This window comes from Triticum urartu, chromosome 6 (genome assembly GCF_003073215.2).
Source record: "Triticum urartu cultivar G1812 chromosome 6, Tu2.1, whole genome shotgun sequence".
NCBI lineage: Eukaryota > Viridiplantae > Streptophyta > Magnoliopsida > Poales > Poaceae > Triticum > Triticum urartu.
This window is the reverse complement of record NC_053027.1, coordinates 569,690,784-569,702,196: the sequence shown is the minus strand read 5'-3', so window position 1 is coordinate 569,702,196 and position 11,413 is coordinate 569,690,784.

Sequence of the window (11,413 nt, the reverse complement as noted above, 5' to 3'; positions counted from 1 at the left end):
GTAAGACTCAAAGCTTGACCACGGCATAAGAAAGAGAAAGGACGAAGGTCGTCCCCTATGCTTTTGTCATAGGCTCTATACGGTATGCCATGCTGAAGTACCGCACCTGATGTGTGCCTTGCCACATGTCTGGCAAGAGGGTACAAAGGTGATCTAGGAGTAGATCACCAGATAGCGGTCAAAATTATCCTTAGAGGAATAAGGAAATGTTTCTCGGTTATGGAGGTGATAAAGAGTTCGACGTAAAGAGTTACGTCGATGCAAGCTTAACACCTATCCGGATAGCTCTGAGTAGAGATACCGGATACGTATAATGGAGCAACAATTTGGAATAGCTCCAAGTGGAACGTGGTAGCAGCATCTACGATATAAAGTTTTGCGAAATACATAGGGATCTGAATATGGCAAGACCCGTTGACTACAACCTCTCTCACAAGCATAACATGATCAAACCCAGAACTCTTTGAGTGTTTATCACATAGTGATGTGAACTAGATCATTGAGTCTAGTAGACTCTTGGATGTTGGTCACATGGCGATGTGACCTGTGAGTGTTAATCACATGGCGATGTGAACTAGATTATTGACTCTAGTGCAAGTGGGAGACTGTTGGAAATATGCCCTAGAGGCAATAATAAATTGGTTATTATTATATTTCCTTGTTCATGATAATCGTTTATTATCCATGCTAGAATTGTATTGATAGGAAACTCAGATACATGTGTGGATACATAGACAACACCATGTCCCTAGTAAGCCTCTAGTTGACTAGCTCGTTGATCAATAGATGGTTACGGTTTCCTGACCATGGACATTGGATGTCGTTGATAACGGGATCACATCATTAGGAGAATGATGTGATGGACAAGACCCAATCCTAAGCCTAGCACAAAGATCGTGTAGTTCGTATGCTAAAGCTTTTCTAATGTCAAGTATCATTTCCTTAGACCATGAGATTGTGCAACTCCCGGATACCGTAGGAGTGCTTTGGGTGTGCCAAACTTCACAACGTAACTGGGTGGCTATAAAGGTACACTACAGGTATCTCCGAAAGTGTCTGTTGGGTTGGCACGAATCGAGACTGGGATTTGTCACTCCGTGTAAACGGAGAGGTATCTCTGGGCCCACTCGGTAGGACATCATCATAATGTGCACAATGTGACCAAGGAGTTGATCACGGGATGATGTGTTATCGGAACGAGTAAAGAGACTTGCCGGTAACGAGATTGAACAAGGTATCGGATACCGACGATCGAATCTCGGGCAAGTACAATACCGCTGGACAAAGGGAATTGTATACGGGATTGATTGAATCCTTGACATCGTGGTTCATCCGATGAGATCATCGTGGAGCATGTGGGAGCCAACATGGGTATCCAGATCCCGCTGTTGGTTATTGACCGGAGAGTTGTCTCGGCCATGTCTGCATGACTCCCGAACCCGTAGGGTCTACACACTTAAGGTTCGATGACGCTAGGGTTATAGGGAAAGTATGTACGCGGTTACCGAATGTTGTTCGGAGTCCCGGATGAGATCCCGGACGTCACGAGGAGTTCCGGAATGGTCCGGAGGTAAAGATTAATATATAGGAAGTATGGTTTTGGCCACCGGAAGTGTTCCGGGCATCACCGGTAGTGTACCGGGACCACCGGAGGGGTCCGGGGGTCCACCAGGTGGGGCCACCAGCCCCGGAGGCTTACATGGGCCAATAGTGGGAAGGGACCAGCCCCTAGGTGGGCTGGGGCGCCTCCCACCAAGGCCCAAGGCGTCCTCAAGGAGGAGAGGGGGCAAACCCTAGGCGCAGATGGGCCCTAAGGCCCACCCTAGGTGCGCCCCCCTCTCTCTCCCCCTTGGCCGCCTCCCAGATGGGATCTGGGGGCTGCCGCCACCCCTAGGGAGGGAACCCTAGGTGGGGGCGCAGCCCCTCCCCTCCCCCTATATATACTTGAGGTTTGGGGCTGCCCAAACACGCGATTCAATCTCCCTGTTGGCGCAGCCCTACCCCTCTCCCTCCTCGTCTCTCGTAGTGCTTGGCGAAGCCCTGCTGGAGTCCCGCGCTCCTCCACCACCACCACGCCGTCGTGCTGCTGCTGGATGGAGTCTTCCCCAACCTCTCCTTCTCCCCTTGCTGGATCAAGGCGTAGGAGACGTCACCGGGCTGTACGTGTGTTGAACACGGAGGTGCCGTCCGTTCGGCACTAGGATCATCGGTGATTTGGATCACGACGAGTACGACTCCATCAACCCCGTTCACTTGAACGCTTCCGCTTAGCGATCTACAAGGGTATGTAGATGCACTCTCCTTCCCCTCGTTGCTAGATTACTCCATAGATTGATCTTGGTGATGCGTAGAAAATTTTGAATTTCTGCTACGTTCCCCAACAGAACTTTGTTCATGTCCATGGAAACTTTGTGAATCTTAATTACAGAAAATTTTCAACAAAAATAATTATCCCCTTGTACAATTCCATTGTATTATAAAAAGAATGTGCCAATGTTTGCCTTCAGGATGTTTTAGATGCTTGTTGGTTTGTATGGTGCAGGACAGAGACTTTGGCTGTAGCGCGCAATTTTACATTTTTTTACTGGAACGTCAAATGGTTTTGATTATTTTTGCACTGTCTTTCTATACAAAATTTTTATTTTTCCTAATTTTGGCAGAATTTTTCAAGTATCATAAGTATGGTGAATGTTCAGATTATTACAGACTGTTCTGTTTTAGACAAATTCTGTTTTTGATGCATAGTTTGCTTGATTTGATGAAACTATCGAATTATATCAGTGGATTAAGCCATGGAAAAGTTATACTACAGTAGCTATAATGCAAAAACAAAATATGAATTGGTTTGCAACAGTACTTAGAGTATTGATTTGCTTTATTATACTAACGGATCTTACCGAGTTTTCTGTTGAAGTTTTGTGTGGATGAAGTGTTCGATGATCGAGAAGGTCTCGATATGAGAAGAAGGAAGAGAGGCAAGAGCTCAAGCTTGGGGATGCCCTAGGCACCCCAAGTAAATATTCAAGGAGACTCAAGCGTCTAATCTTGGGGATGCCCCAGAAAGCATCCCCTCTTTCTTCAACAAGTATCAGTATGTTTTCAGATTCGTTTCATTCATGTGATATGTGCAGATCTTGGAGCGTCTTTTGCACTTAGTTTTCATTTATCTTTTATGCACCATGCTGGTATGATATAGTCCTTGGTTGATTTATAGAATGCTTCATGTGCTTCACTTATATCATTTGAAGTTTGGATTGCCTGTTTCTCTTCATAGAAAACCGCCATTTGTAGAATGCTCTTTTGCTTCACTTATATTTGTTAGAGCGTGGGCATATCTTTTGTAGAAAGAATTAAACTCTCTTGCTTCACTTATATCTATTTAGAGAGATGACAGGAATTGTCATTCACATGGTTAGTCATAAAATCCTACATAAAACTTGTAGATCACTGAATATGATATGTTTGATTCCTTGCAATAGTTTTGCGATATAAAGATGGTGATATTAGAGTCATGCTAGTGGGTAGTTGTGGATTGCAGAAATACTTGTGTTGAGGATTGTGATGTTGACACCTGATTTTGGCAAGATACCAGATTGCAATGAAGATGGTCTCGAGTGAACGGTTTTCAGCATGAAAAGATTCACGTCGCCGAGTGGAACCACTTTGATGTTTCGGTTATATTCATTCGACTTTATCTTACGGACCGAAACTATACTCCGAGTGGCATAATTCAATGTTCCGAGTGGTTTTTGGCCAATCACGTCTTCAAGATGACCTCGGATGAAGGAGCACTCTTAAGGAATTGTCTTCGTCTCGTCGAGGCAATCGATTTTGATATATAAATCATCTCAATCCGAGTTCATATGCAAAAGTTAGAGGCAATACACTGCAGACCGAACCTCAACGGAAATATGGCGCGAGGTGCCAGACACTTGTCTGATAGGTTGCGCGAGTAATTCGGCCATCAAGACGGCCTTGAATCGAAAAACCTTCAACACGGAAAAGTTTCGTCTCGTCGAGCCGATCGATTTTCATATATATTCGTCTCAATCCGAGGTCGTATGAGGCCTGGAGAGACAAATCAAGATCGGGCTATGTTTTCAGTCGGAAATCGAGTGAAAAGTTTACCATCCGAGTGAAAGTTTACGGTCGAGTGAAAATTTTACCCGGTCGAGTGAAAGTTTGCTGACCGGATGAACTTATTATTATCCAAGTGGAAATATAGTCATCCGAGTGGAAATATGATCATCCGAGTGAAATTGTCGTCCAGGTGAAAATATTCCGAGTGAAAAGATTACCATCGGGACGAAAACTTGCCGATTGAATAAGATAGTGCCTTCCGAGTGGAAATATAGTCATCCGAGTGGAAATATAGTCATCCGAGTGAAAGATTGTCTTCCGAGTGAAAAAGTCCAATCGGACGATCCGAGTGAAAGTATCTAATATCCGAGTGGATGAGCTCAAGTCCGAGTGAAATTGAACATGTGCTCGAAAGTTTATCAAAATGACCTTGGATGAAGAAGTGTTCAATACAGAAGTTGTGCGTATCATCAAGACGGTAAACTTTGATTTTGGAGTCATCATCATCAGAGATAATATATAGCCTACAAATTCACTACGAGACTCGGATAATCCAGTCTACTGCAAGACCGAGTCCGACTGGAAGATAAAGATGACCTCGAAAAGTATTCAAGATGGCCTTATTTGAAAAAGTGATCAACATGAGAGTTGTTCGTATCGTCGAGGCGCACAAGTTTGATATTTGGGCCGTCTCGATCGGAGATCATATGCAAGCCCGGCGGCCCGCGCAAGAAGGAAGACAGAGTTTGGGCCAGATTCAGACTGAATCCGAGTTGGAATAGAATTAGGACTCTAGGACGTGAATTGATGTAATTTTTCTTGTAAGGAAAGCCTAGATGAATCCTTTGCTTGTACGGGAAGTCCAGCCGCCTCTTATATATGTTGGGGGTGATGGCCGATTGAACAACACACAATCGAACAAATCAATATACTACTTTTTCATACGTTTTATCTCTCCACTCGTTTTTCTCTCTTCGCTGTTCTTCGTGTTTGAGAGCTGCGAATCCCGAGGCTCTAGGGGCGAGCGAATCGACCTAGGGCAGCCCATAGCCGCCGCACTCCCTGACGGGGTCCCTCCCGGGGGTGTGGGGTTTTCGGGTCTGCAAAAGCGCCCGTCGACTGTCTTGCGTATCGCGCTGTCGGTCGGGTCTCCTTCGACGTGAGCTGCGGTGCATCACCCCCGGCGTCGAGGGTACACGTGACGTGTTCGTGTGTCAACACACTTTTTGGCGACTCCGCTGGGGAACGAAGATCAATCATCATCATCCACCATGTCCGATCTTCCCAAGCCATCTGAGGTAGACGCCGATAACATCATTAAGCCCAGTCTTGATGAGATATCGGCCGATCATCGCCAAGTCTATGAGGAGTACAAGAAGGCGCGCGAGGAGAAGGACCTGCAGGAGTTCCTTGCAAAATTCAAGAAAGATCGCCAAGGCAACATCACTCCGATTGAAGAAATCAAGTTCCCTCCTCTTCAAGCCGAGCAGGTTAAACCCTCTGTGAGTACTACTTTTTCTCCTGAGCAGTGGGCTGAGATTGAGAGTCGTATTGCTGATGGTAACAATCTAGTCTATCAAACTTTCATAGAAAATACTAATGCTCAGAAGAATATATCTCAATCGGCTAGTGGTAATAATGGTGTAGCTGCTAGTGTGCAAAACCCTAATCTGGCTTTACCTATTGCATCGGCGCCTCCCGTGCCGATGACTTATTATCCTACCCAAACAAATCAGATTGTGGCTACACCCATTAATCCTATTATGAGCATGACAGGTTCGGTGGCCAACGCCGAACCAAACTCTACCTACAGCTACAACCACTCGACCACTACCAAATTATGGGTCGACATACATGCCACAATTCTACCTACAGCTAGTAACCATACTCTTCCTATGTCACTGCCACAAGCTCATCGTCCACTACGGATGATGGTCTAGCTAATCTTAGAGAGGAGATGGCTAAGATGCTTAGAGAGAATTTTGGAGTTGAGTTACCTCGGAATCGGATTTACCAAAAGCCGTACCCCGAGTACTTTGATGCCATCCAGTGCCCTCCGGGATATAAGATTCCAGATTTTGTTAAGTTCAATGGAGAGGGCACAAAAACCACATGGGAGCATGTTAGTCAATACTTAGCACAACTAGGTGAAGCAGGCTCACTAAATGAGTTGAAAGTGCGTTTGTTTCCTTTATCTTTAACTGGTACTGCATTTTCATGGTTTTCTTCTTTACCACATGGTTCCATTCGGGTTTGGTCGCAGCTAGAGCAGAAATTTCATGATCACTTTTATAGCGGCGACAATGAACTCAAGTTATCACATCTAACATCGGTTAAACAGAAGCATGATGAATCGGTCTCCGATTACGTCAAGAGATTCAGAGAAACAAAAAACCGGTGTTTTAGTTTGGTGATAACCGAGAGAGACTTGGCAGACCTAGTGCTGAGTGGTTTGAGAACTCCCATTAGAGAAAAGCTAGAAGGTTTGAGTTCTTAAATATCAACCAAGTCTTACAAAGGGCTTTGGCTCAGGAAAGCCGAAGCAAAGATCCTCAAAGAAGTGCATAGATACAAAGCCGATCGTCCAAAGATGAATATGGTGGAATATGATAGTGATCACTCGGACGATGAGGGTGATGTTTTTGCTACTGAATTTGTTTGGCCATCTAAGGCCAAACCCTTTACTTGCAATGATCTGAAACCGATTCATAAGAATCGTGATGAAGAGATGAAGTTTACTTTTAACATTGCTAAGTGTGATAGAATATTTGATGCTTTGCTGCAGGCTAAGATTATTAGAATATCTCATACTTTACCGCCGTTTGAAGAGCTAAAACGGCGTGCTTATTGCAAGTATCATAATTCTTTTTCTCATGCTACTAACGATTGCAATGTTTTTCGACGACAGATACAATCGGCCATTAATGACGGACGATTGAACTTTTCTGAGATGCAAGTTGATAAACAACCTTTTCCAATGAATACCATGGATTTGGAGGGGAAGAAGCTACTCATTCGGCCTGAGGTAGCCGAATCTGCTAATAAAGCTAATATCATTATTGGTGAGCCCAGGAAAGACAAGGAAGGCAGCACGGTCTTGGGGAGACATGTTGTGCTTGATAAGCAGCCCGATGGCAAGGAAGTAATCAAAATCACCATCAAGAATCCTACACTCGGGGGCAACCGCAAGTGCAAGAAAATACTCGAGTTAAATTTGTCAAACCCAAGAGTCCAGAAGTTGGCAAGTGGAAGAGGAATGAAGCTAAAGTGCAACGCAAGCGGATCAAGCCAACTTTTGATATGTTGCTATCCAAATATGCTAATCAGTCGGCTGGTCCCAGCTCTAACCGGCCATCATACTTGAAGCGACCAAGGTCACCATCAGATGATATGTTCAGTCAGTATATGAAACCGAGTGGACAAAGGCGTTGTTTCCAGAAAGAAGGCAAAACTGTTTGGGATCGACTTGAATATTCATATAATGGCCGACTGAACATCGGTAACTATCGGTCGGCTGGTCAAAACATGCGACCGGATGGAAATTATCCGAGTGTAAGAATGCACCCAGGTGGAAGCTATCCGAGTGAAAAAATGTGGCCGAGTAGATTCCATCCGACTGAATTCCATCCGAGTGATTCCATCCGAGTGATTCCATCCGAGTGACATCCATCCGAGTGGATTCCATCAGAGTAAAAAGGTGCGCCCGAGTGGAAATTTCATGCATCTGGAAAGTCGAAAAGAATGGCGTGTTAAATCACCAAGTGTTGCAGCAGTTGAGTCGGGAAAAGGCAAGGAGAAAATGGATGTCGACTCACTTATCTTGGGCACCGCCATACAGCAGCCGATTGTGCATAGCAATCCGACTGAGCCGATACTTCTATCGACGCCAAAGCACTCGGCTAATGACCATGAAGCAAGCACCAGCCGAGTAAAAACGAGAGATCCTAAATACACTCAGCCAAAGTGGTGTCCTCCAGGGCTAACAAAGACACAAAAGAGGAAACTACAGAGGTTAAGGAGTCAAGAGATGGCAGAACAAGAGGCTGAGAAGCAAAGGGATAAGTTGTTCAATGACACTCGGCCTATGGTACCTACAAAACAAGTGTGGAGGCCCAAACAAATACAAGATACAGTGGCCTCTACACCTATCACAGCAGCACCTACACTACCAAAAGAGGACGACAATCATTGCATCGTCTACGTTACCTATTGCTTCCTCTTCACTCGGACAAATTTCTGAATCGGTGGATGCACTTGAGGAGGAGGCTGATATGTTGGACTATGAGTCTACACGGTTCATGAAGGTATGGATATCAATATGGTGTATTACTTACCTGCTGAGTTTCGTGCTGTAGATGAAGAAGGGGAGGTGGCTCAGCTGGATTTTGGCCCTAAAAACGCAATTCGAGAAGCCAAAAGAACCAGTAACGCATCTGAAACCATTATATCTCAGAGGTCATATCAATGGGTCGCCGCTCACTCGGATGCTTGTTGATGGTGGTGCTGTGGTAAATCTTATGCCCTATTCGGTCTTCAAGAAATTGGGTTTGCCTGATGAAGAATTGATCAAGACCAATATGGTGCTCAATGGATTTGAAGGCAAAGAGAAAACTGAAGCCAAAGGTGTGATGTATGTGGAGCTTACAGTCGGAAGCAAAACTTTGGCTACTGCATTCTTTGTCGCTGAGGTGCAAGGTAACTACAACGTCATACTAGGCCGTGATTGGGTTCATGCAAACCAGTGCGTGCCATCCACTATGCACCAGTTTTTGATTCAGTGGGTTGATGATGAAGTGGAAGTTATTCATGCGGATAACTCGGCCTGTGTTGCTTTGGCCGATGCATCGGTGGATTGGCAACATCCCAATGCTACTTGCTTGACGGGACGTGACTTATCAGAATTTGATTTTCTCAGCGCGACCAAGAATGGTTTTGTGCCCGTCTCTTTAAAGCCGAGTGAATGCAATCGGCTCCAAGGTATGATATGTTTAAATGGATCCTAATTCCGAGTGGTTACAAAAACGTCTTGTAAAGTATCGGTCCAATGAGAACGATATGTATGAGTCTATAGAGGAGTTGGATGACATGGATAAACTTGGACAAGGTTTTACATCAGCCATTAGAAGAGGTAGATATTGGAGATGGTTCAGTCACTCGACCGACATTTATAAACAAAAATTTGAAAGCCGATTGTAAGGCTAAGTTAATCGAGCTATTGAAAGAATATGTTTGTTGCTTTGCATGGGAATATCATGAGATGCCAGGGTTAAGCCGAGAGCTAGTGGAACATCGGTTGCCTATAAAGGCCGGTTTTAGACCTTATAAACAGTCGGCCAGAAAATTTAATCCGAAAACATATGACCGGATCAAGGAAGAGATCGGTCGACTGCTTGAAGCTAATTTCATTCGACCTTGCAGGTATGCCGAGTGGATTTCTAACATTGTCCCAGTAGAGAAGAAAGGATCTGGCAAGTTGAGGGTGTGCATTGATTTCAGAGATTTGAATAGGGCTACACCCAAAGATGAGTATCCTATGCCAATAGCCGATATGCTTATTAATGATGCTTCTGGGCATAAGGTTATTAGCTTTCTAGATGGTAATGCCGGATACAATCAAATTTTTATGGCCGAAGAGGACATGTACAAGACGGCTTTTCGATGCCCTGGTTTCCTTGGTTTATTCGAGTGGACAGTGATGACATTCGGATTAAAAAATGCTGGCGCCACATATCAAAGGGCTATGAATTTGATTTTTCATGATTTACTCGGTGTCATACTTGAAGTTTATATTGATGATATTGTTGTCAAATCGGATGCTTTTGAATCTCACTTGGCCGATTTGCGTTTAGCTTTTGAAAGAATGAAAAAGTATGGACTTAAATGAATCCTTTGAAGTGTGCTTTCGGCGTGTCAGCTGGCAAGTTTTTGGGTTTCATTATTCATGAAGATGGTATAGAGATTGATCCCAAAAAGATAGAGGCTATACAGAAAGTGGAGGCTCCAACATGCAAGAGAGATATGCAAAAGTTCCTTGGCAAGGTCCATTATTTGAGAAGGTTCATAGCTAATCTATCAGGGAAAGTTGATGCATTTACTCCTATCCTTCGGTTAAAGAATGATTCTAATTTTACTTGGGGGGCAAAACAGCAAGAAGCATTTGATATGATCAAGAATTATTTGTGCACTCCTCTGGTGATGAGAGCACCCAAGCATAGGGAACCCTTCAGACTTTACATTGCAGCAGAGGAAGGAGTTATTAGTGCTGTTCTAACTCAATAGACCAAAGAAAAAGAGCATGCCATTACTTATTTGAGCCGCCGCTTATTGGACGCAGAGACAAGGTATACATTTATTGAGAAATTATGCCTATGCTTATATTATGCTTGCACAAAACTGAGACATTATTTAGTGCCGAGTGTTTGTGTAGTAGCTTGTCAAACCGATGTCATTAAATACATGTTGCATAGGCCAATTCTTAGTGGTAGAATTGGCAAGTGGGCTTATGCTTTGATTGAATATGATTTGGCTTATGAATCTCTAAAATCCATGAAAGGCCAAATTGTTGCTAATTTCATTGTTGAACATCGGATTAATAACAAGCATGATGTTGATATGAACCTTGTTTCATTAGTACCATGGAGATTATACTTTGATGGTTCAGTTTGTAGCAATGGCCAAGGTGTTGGTCTTGTTTATATATCTTCTCATGGTGCTGTTTTTGAAGCCTCATGCCGCTTAGAATATTTTTGCACAAACAATCAAGCCGAATATGAAGCATTGTTATTCGGCCTAGAGATGTTACTTGCTATAGGTGTTACACATATTGAGGCTTATGGTGATTCGTTACTAGTGGTGCAGCAAATATCCAAAGTCTTCAGTGTTTGGACGAATCACTTAATGTTTATCTTGATTAATGTCTAGATATAATCTCTACTTTGGATTGTTTTAGCATTGCACATATATCTAGACATGACAACTGGAGAGCAAATGAGTTGGCACAGCAAGCATCTGGATATCATATTGATCATGGCATGTTTCATATTTCTCAAAGTCCGATGTCTTGTCTTACCAGTATAGAAGAGGCCGAACTAGAACCCACTGATTCGGTCATTAACAAAAAATCTAGTGCAGGTGACAATCCCGACTGGAGGAAGCCCATTGTTGATTACTTGTGCAATCCGAGTGAAAGGGTGGACAGGGCTGTTCGGCGTATGGCTTTCAAGTATACAATGAGAGATGATGGTCTTTATCGCCGAACAGTCGATGATGTTCTTCTAAAGTGTTTGGATGAGGACCAAGCAAGAGTTGCTATGGGAGAGGTACATGAAGGCAT